The sequence below is a fragment of the Phalangium opilio genome, unplaced genomic scaffold (genome assembly GCF_054372755.1).
Source record: "Phalangium opilio isolate 3A_F unplaced genomic scaffold, DU_Popi_V2 ptg001675l_1, whole genome shotgun sequence".
Classification (NCBI taxonomy): domain Eukaryota; kingdom Metazoa; phylum Arthropoda; class Arachnida; order Opiliones; family Phalangiidae; genus Phalangium; species Phalangium opilio.
Genome location: NW_028324261.1, coordinates 140,419 through 148,370, shown reverse-complemented (window position 1 = coordinate 148,370; position 7,952 = coordinate 140,419). Strand labels below are relative to the sequence as shown.

At 46.4% G+C, this 7,952-nt stretch overlaps 2 non-coding genes across 2 annotated transcripts; both read right to left on the bottom strand.

The window, feature by feature from the left end:
• Positions 1 to 2,232: 2,232 nt before the first annotated feature.
• TRNAI-GAU (transfer RNA isoleucine (anticodon GAU)) lies at positions 2,233 to 2,305 on the bottom strand. Its single transcript has one exon. It is a non-coding gene; the product is annotated as a tRNA-Ile (tRNA).
• A 1,985-nt stretch (positions 2,306 to 4,290) lies between these two features.
• On the bottom strand, positions 4,291 to 4,363 carry TRNAD-GUC (transfer RNA aspartic acid (anticodon GUC)). Its single transcript has one exon. It is a non-coding gene; the product is annotated as a tRNA-Asp (tRNA).
• Between the last annotated feature and the right edge of the window lie 3,589 nt (positions 4,364 to 7,952).

The window sequence follows — 7,952 nt, the reverse complement described above, 5'->3', positions numbered from 1 at the left end:
TTACGTTACATTTGAGATCCAAAAACACCGCTCCCGGGTGGGCTCGAACCACCAACCTATTGGTTAACAGCCGAACGCGCTAACCATTGAGCCACGAAAGATCAGAAAATAAATGGTTATCACGTATTATGGAAAAAGTTTGACTTTTCACGCTACATCTGAGACCTCACAACACCGCTCCCGGATGGGCTCGAACCACCAACCTTTCGATTAACAGCCGAACGCGCTAACCATTGAGCCACGGAAGCTCAGAAATTGAATGGTTGTCACGTATTGTGGAAAAGTTTTGACTTTTTACGCTACATCTGAGACCCCACATCACCTCTTCCGGGTGGGCTCGAACCACCAACCTTTCGATTAACAGCTGAACGCGCTAACCATTGCGCCACGGAAGCCCAAAAATTAAATGTTCGTCAGGTATTGTGGAAAAACTCTGACATTTTACGTTACATCTGAGACATCACAACACCGCTCCCGGATGGGCTAGAACCACCAACCTATTGGTTAACAGCCGAACGCGCTAACCATTGAGCCACGGAAGCTCAGAAGTTAAATGGTTGTCAGGTATTGTTGAAAAGTTACGACTTTTCACGCTACATCTGAGACCCCACAAAACCTCTCTCGTTTGGGCTCGAACCACCAACCTTTCGGTTAACAGCTGAACGCGCTGACCATTGCGCCACTGAAGCCCAAAAATTAAATTTTCGTCAGGTATTGAGGTAAAACTTTGACTTTTTACTTCACATCTGAGGCCTCACAACACCGCTCCCGGATGGGCTCGAACCACCAACCTTTCGGTTAACAGCCGAATGCGCTAACCATTGAGCCACGAAAGCTCAGAAAATAAATGGTTGTCATGTATTGTGGAAAAGTTTTGACTTTTTACGCTACATATGAAACCCAACAACACCTCTCCCGGGTGGGCTCGAACCACCAAACTTTCGATTAACAGCTGAACGCGCTAACCATTGCGCCACGCAAGCCCAACAATTAAATGTTCGTCAGGTATTGTGGAAAAACTCTGACATTTTACGTTACATCTGAGACGTCACAACACTTCTCCCGGATAGGCTCGAACCACCAACCAATTGGTTAACAGCCGAACGCGCTAACCATTGAGCCACAGAAGCTCAGAAATTAAATGGTTGTTAGGTTTTGTGGATAAGTTATGACTTTTTACGTTACATCTTAGACCCTACAACACCTCTCCCAGGTGGGCTCGAACCACCATCCTTTCGGTTAACAGCCGAACGCGCTAACCATTGCGCCAAGGAAGCCCAAAAATTAAATGGTTGTCACGTATTGTGGAAAAGTTTTGACTTTTAACGCTACATCTGAGACCCCACAACACCTCTTACGGGTGGGCTCGAACCACCAACCTTTCGATTAAGAGCTGGACGCGCTAATTACTGCGCCACGGAAGCCCAAAAATTAAATGTTCGTCAGGTATTGTGGAAAAACTCTGACATTTTACGTAACATCTGAGACGTCACAACACCGCTCCCGGATGGGCTCGAACCACCAACCTTTCGGTTAACAGCCGAACGCGCTAGCCATTGCGCCACGGATGCCCAAAAATTAAATGGTTGTCAGGTATTTTTGAAAAGTTACGACTTTTCACGCTTCATCTGAGACCCCACAAATCCTCTCTCGTTTGGGCTCGAACCACCAACCTTTCGGTTAACAGCTGAACGCACTAACCATTGCGCCACGGAAGCCCAAAAATTAAATGGTCGTCAGGTATTGTAGAAAAACTTTGGCTATTTACGTTACATTTGAGATCCAAAAACACCGCTCCCGGGTGGGCTCGAACCACCAAGCTATTGGTTAACAGCCTAACGCGCTAACCATTGAGCCACGAAAGATCAGAAAATAAATGGTTATCACGTATTATGGAAAAATTTTGACTTTTCACGCTACATCTGAGACCTAACAACACCTCTCCCGGGTGGGCTCGAACCACCAACCTTTCGGTTAACAGCCGAATGCGCTAACCATTCGCCACGGACGCCCAAAAATTAAATGGTCGTCAGGTATTGTGGAAAAATTTTGGCTATTTACGTTACATTTGAGATCCAAAAACACCGCTCCCGGGTGGGCTCGAACCACCAACCTATTGGTTAACAGCCGAACGCGCTAACCATTGAGCCACGAAAGATCAGAAAATAAATGGTTATCACGTATTATGGAAAAAGTTTGACTTTTCACGCTACATCTGAGACCTCACAACACCGCTCCCGGATGGGCTCGAACCACCAACCTTTCGATTATCAGCCGAACGCGCTAACCATTGAGCCACGGAAGCTCAGAAATTGAATGGTTGTCACGTATTGTGGAAAAGTTTTGACTTTTTACGCTACATCTGAGACCCCACATCACCTCTTCCGGGTGGGCTCGAACCACCAACCTTTCGATTAACAGCTGAACGCGCTAACCATTGCGCCACGGAAGCCCAAAAATTAAATGTTCGTCAGGTATTGTGGAAAAACTCTGACATTTTACGTTACATCTGAGACATCACAACACCGCTCCCGGATGGGCTAGAACCACCAACCTATTGGTTAACAGCCGAACGCGCTAACCATTGAGCCACGGAAGCTCAGAAGTTAAATGGTTGTCAGGTATTGTTGAAAAGTTACGACTTTTCACGCTACATCTGAGACCCCACAAAACCTCTCTCGTTTGGGCTCGAACCACCAACCTTTCGGTTAACAGCTGAACGCGCTGACCATTGCGCCACTGAAGCCCAAAAATTAAATTTTCGTCAGGTATTGAGGTAAAACTTTGACTTTTTACTTCACATCTGAGGCCTCACAACACCGCTCCCGGATGGGCTCGAACCACCAACCTTTCGGTTAACAGCCGAATGCGCTAACCATTGAGCCACGAAAGCTCAGAAAATAAATGGTTGTCACGTATTGTGGAAAAGTTTTGACTTTTTACGCTACATATGAGACCCAACAACACCTCTCCCGGGTGGGCTCGAACCACCAAACTTTCGATTAACAGCTGAACGCGCTAACCATTGCGCCACGCAAGCCCAACAATTAAATGTTCGTCAGGTATTGTGGAAAAACTCTGACATTTTACGTTACATCTGAGACGTCACAACACTTCTCCCGGATAGGCTCGAACCACCAACCAATTGTTCAACAGCCGAACGCGCTAACCATTGAGCCACAGAAGCTCAGAAATTAAATGGTTGTTAGGATTTGTGGATAAGTTATGACTTTTTACGTTACATCTTAGACCCTACAACACCTCTCCCAGGTGGGCTCGAACCACCATCCTTTCGGTTAACAGCCGAACGCGCTAACCATTGCGCCAAGGAAGCCCAAAAATTAAATGGTTGTCACGTATTGTGGAAAAGTTTTGACTTTTAACGCTACATCTGAGACCCCACAACACCTCTTCCGGGTGGGCTCAAACCACCAACCTTTCGATTAAGAGCTGGACGCGCTAATTACTGCGCCACGGAAGCCCAAAAATTAAATGTTCGTCAGGTATTGTGGAAAAACTCTGACATTTTACGTAACATCTGAGACGTCACAACACCGCTCCCGGATGGGCTCGAACCACCAACCTTTCGGTTAACAGCCGAACGCGCTAGCCATTGCGCCACGGACGCCCAAAAATTAAATGGTTGTCAGGTATTGTTGAAAAGTTACGACTTTTCACGCTACATCTGAGACCCCACAAATCCTCTCTCGTTTGGGCTCGAACCACCAACCTTTCGGTTAACAGCTGAACGCACTAACCATTGCGCCACGGAAGCCCAAAAATTAAATGGTCGTCAGGTATTGTAGAAAAACTTTGGCTATTTACGTTACATTTGAGATCCAAAAACACCGCTCCCGGGTGGGCTCGAACCACCAAGCTATTGGTTAACAGCCGAACGCGCTAACCATTGAGCCACGAAAGACCAGAAAATAAATGGTTATCACGTATTATGGAAAAAGTTTGACTTTTCACGCTACATCTGAGACCTCACAACACCTCTCCCGGGTGGGCTCGAACCACCAACCTTTCGATTAACAGCTGAACGCGCTAACCATTGCGCCACGGAAGCCCAAAAATTAAATGCTCGTCAGGTATTGTGGAAAAACTCTCACATTTTACGTTACATCTGAGACGTCACAACACCGCTCCCGGGTGGGCTCGAACCACCAACCTTTCGGTTAACAGCTGAACGCGCTGACCATTGCGCCACTGAAGCCCAAAAATTAAATTTTCGTCAGCTATTGAGGTAAAACTTTGACTTTTTACTTCACATCCGAGACCTCACAACACCGCTCCCGCATGGGATCGAACCACCAACCTTTCGATTGACAGCCGAACGCGCTAACCATTGAGCCACGGAAGCTCAGAAATTAAATGGTTGTCAGGTATTGTGGAAAAACTCTGACATTTTACGTTACATCTGAGACATCACAACACCGCTCCCGGATGGGCTAGAACCTCCAACCTATAGGTTAACAGCCGAACGCGCTAACCATTGAGCCACGGAAGCCCAGAAATTAAATGGTTGTCAGGTATTGTTGAAAAGTTACGACTTTTCAAGCTACATCTGAGACCCCACAAAACCTCTCTCGTTTGGGCTCGAACCACCAACCTTTCGGTTAACAGCTGAACGCGCTGACCATTGCGCCACTGAAGCCCAAAAATTAAATTTTCGTCAGGTATTGAGGTAAAACTTTGACTTTTTACTTCACATCTGAGGCCTCAAAACACCGCTACCGGATGGGCTCGAACCACCAACCTTTCGGTTAACAGCCGAACGCGCTAACCATTGCGCCACGGACGCCCAAAAAAAATGGTCGTCAGGTATTGCGGAAAAACTTTGGCTATTTACGTTACATTTGAGATCCAAAAACACCGCTCCCGGGTGGGCTCGAACCACCAAGCTATTGGTTAACAGCCGAACGCGCTAACCATTGAGCCACGAATGATCAGAAAATAAATGGTTATCACGTATTATGGAAAAAGTTTGACTTTTCACGCTTCATCTGAGACCTCACAACACCTCTCCCGGGTGGGCTCGAATACCAACCTTTCGATTAACAGCTGAACGCGCTAACCATTGCGCCACGGAAGCCCAAAAATTAAATGCTCGTCAGGTATTGTGGAAAAACTCTGACATTTTACGTTACATCTGAGACGTCACAACACCGCTCCCGGGAGGGCTCGAACCACCAACCTTTCGGTTAACAGCTGAACGCGCTGACCATTGCGCCACTGAAGCCCAAAAATTAAATTTTCGTCAGGTATTGAGGTAAAACCTTGTCTTTTTACTTCACATCTGAGACCTCACAACACCGCTCCCGGATGGGCTCGAACCACCAACCTTTCGGTTAACAGCCGAACGCGCTAACCTTTCGCCACGGACGCCCAAAAATGAAATGGTAGTCAGGTATTGTGGAAAAACTTTGGCTATTTACGTTACATTTGAGATCCAAAAACACCGCTCCCGGGTGGGCTCGAACCACCAACCTATTGGTTAACAGCCGAACGCGCTAACCATTGAGCCACGGAAGATCAGAAATTAAATGGTTGTCACGTATTGTGGAAAAGTTTTGACTTTTAACGCTACATCTGAGACCCCACAACACCTCTTCCGGGTGGGCTCGAACCACCAACCTTTCGATTAAGTGCTCGACGCCCTAATTATTGCGCCACGGAAGGCCAAAAATTAAATGTTCGTCAGGTATTGTGGAAAAACTCTGACATTTTACGTAACATCTGAGACGTCACAACACCGCTCCCGGATGGGCTCGAACCACCAACCTTTCGGTTAACAGCCGAACGCGCTAGCCATTGCGCCACGGACGCCCAAAAATTAAATGGTTTACAGGTTTTGTTGAAAAGTTACGACTTTTCACGCTACATCTGAGACCCCACAAAACCTCTCTTTTGGGCTCGAACCACCAACCTTTCGGTTAACAGCTGAACGCGCTAACCATTGCGCCACGGAAGCCCAAAAATTAAATGGTCGTCAGGTATTGTGGAAAAACTTTGGCTATTTACGTTACATTTGAGATCCAAAAACACCGCTCCCGGGTGGGCTCGAACCACCAAGCTATTGGTTAACAGCCGAACGCGCTAACCATTGAGCCACGAAAGATCAGAAAATAAATGGTTATAACGTATTATGGAAAAAGTTTGACTTTTCACGCTACATATGAGACCTCACAACACCTCTCCCGGGTGGGCTCGAACCACCAACCTTTCGATTAACAGCTGAACGCGCTAACCATTGCGCCACGGAAGCCCAAAAAATAAATGCTCGTCAGGTATTGAGGTAAAACTCTGACATTTTACGTTACATCTGAGACATCACAACACCGCTCCCGGATGGGCTAGAACCACCAACCTATTGGTTAACAGCCGAAAGCGCTAACCATTGAGCCACGGAAGCTCAGAAATTAAATGGTTGTCAGGTATTGTTGAAAAGTTACGACTTTTCACGCTACATCTGAGACCCCACAAAACCTCTCTCGTTTGGGCTCGAACCACCAACCTTTCGGTTAACAGCTGAACGCGCTGACCATTGCGCCACTGAAGCCCAAAAATTAAATGTTCGTCAGGTATTGTGGAAAAACTCTGACATTTTACGTTACATCTGAGACGTCACAACACTTCTCCCGGATGGGCTCGAACCACCAACCTATTGGTTAATAGCCGAACGCGCTAACCATTGCGCCACTGAAGCCCAAAAATTAAATTTTCGTCAGGTATTGAGGTAAAACTCTGACATTTTACGTTACATCTGAGACGTCACAACACTTCTCCCGGATAGGCTCGAACCACCAACCAATTGGTTAACAGCCGAACGCGCTAACCATTGAGCCACAGAAGCTCAGAAATTAAATGGTTGTTAGGTTTTGTGGATAAGTGTGACATTATGCTTTGTATTATTAGTAGGCCAGTTTATGAACAGCCCCATATTAGCTTAATGTCTATTATTTATCTAATCTCTCGTGTATAAAAAGGCCCCCTCTCTGTGTTAAAAATTCAGTCTATCTCGGATCTCGATCATATATAAATCATTGTAAATAAAACCATAGTTTTAAAGTATCAACTCCTGTGTAGTCGTACAAACACACAACATGGTGTCAGAAGTTCGTTAATGTGGTATTTAGTCGCGCGATATCACGGTTAGCTTTAATTCGTTAATCAGTAATCGACTAGATTTGCGGTCTACCTCGACACGGAAAATGCAGAACGCCGCAGCCTTTCAAGTGCAACCGCCTTGCCAATTCAACTTTTCGAATTCCAATGAGAGGCCCCGATGGAGGAGGAGGTTCGAGAGATTCAGATCCGCGTCCGGTCTTAGTTCCAAGACAGGAGAGGAACAAGTCAACGCGTTAATATACATGATGGGCGACAAAGCTGATGACGTATTCTTGTCATTTACGTTTGCCACCGATGCAGAGAAGTCTGACTTCAATGTCGTTATGAATAAATTCGAAGGACATTTCATTCTCCGGAGGAACGTTATCTACGAGCGAGCAACCTTCAACTCACGAGTTCAGCAAGATGGCGAACCGGTAGAAGAGTTTATCACCGCGTGTCGAGCCCAGATTGAGAAATGTGCCTACGGAACTCTCCAAGACGAATTGCTGAGAGACCGAATAGTAGTCGGGGTGCGAGACAAAGCCCTGTCGGAAAAAATGCAATTAGACGGAAACCTTACACTGGAGAAACCGATCTCAACCGCCCGCCATGCCGAAGAAGTTCGCCGACAACAACAAGAATTAAACGCAGGAAGTTATAAAAACGGAACTCCGGCTGTTGTCGAAAAGCTTGGCTCTCGAAACACCTCTCAGACGAAGGAGAACAGGCGACCAAGAGCAACTCATCCTTCAAGACCAATTCAACGCGATCACAAGGTTACTTCAGATACCTGCAAGAAATGCGGAATGTTCGAGAAACACAATCGAGAGCGATGCCCA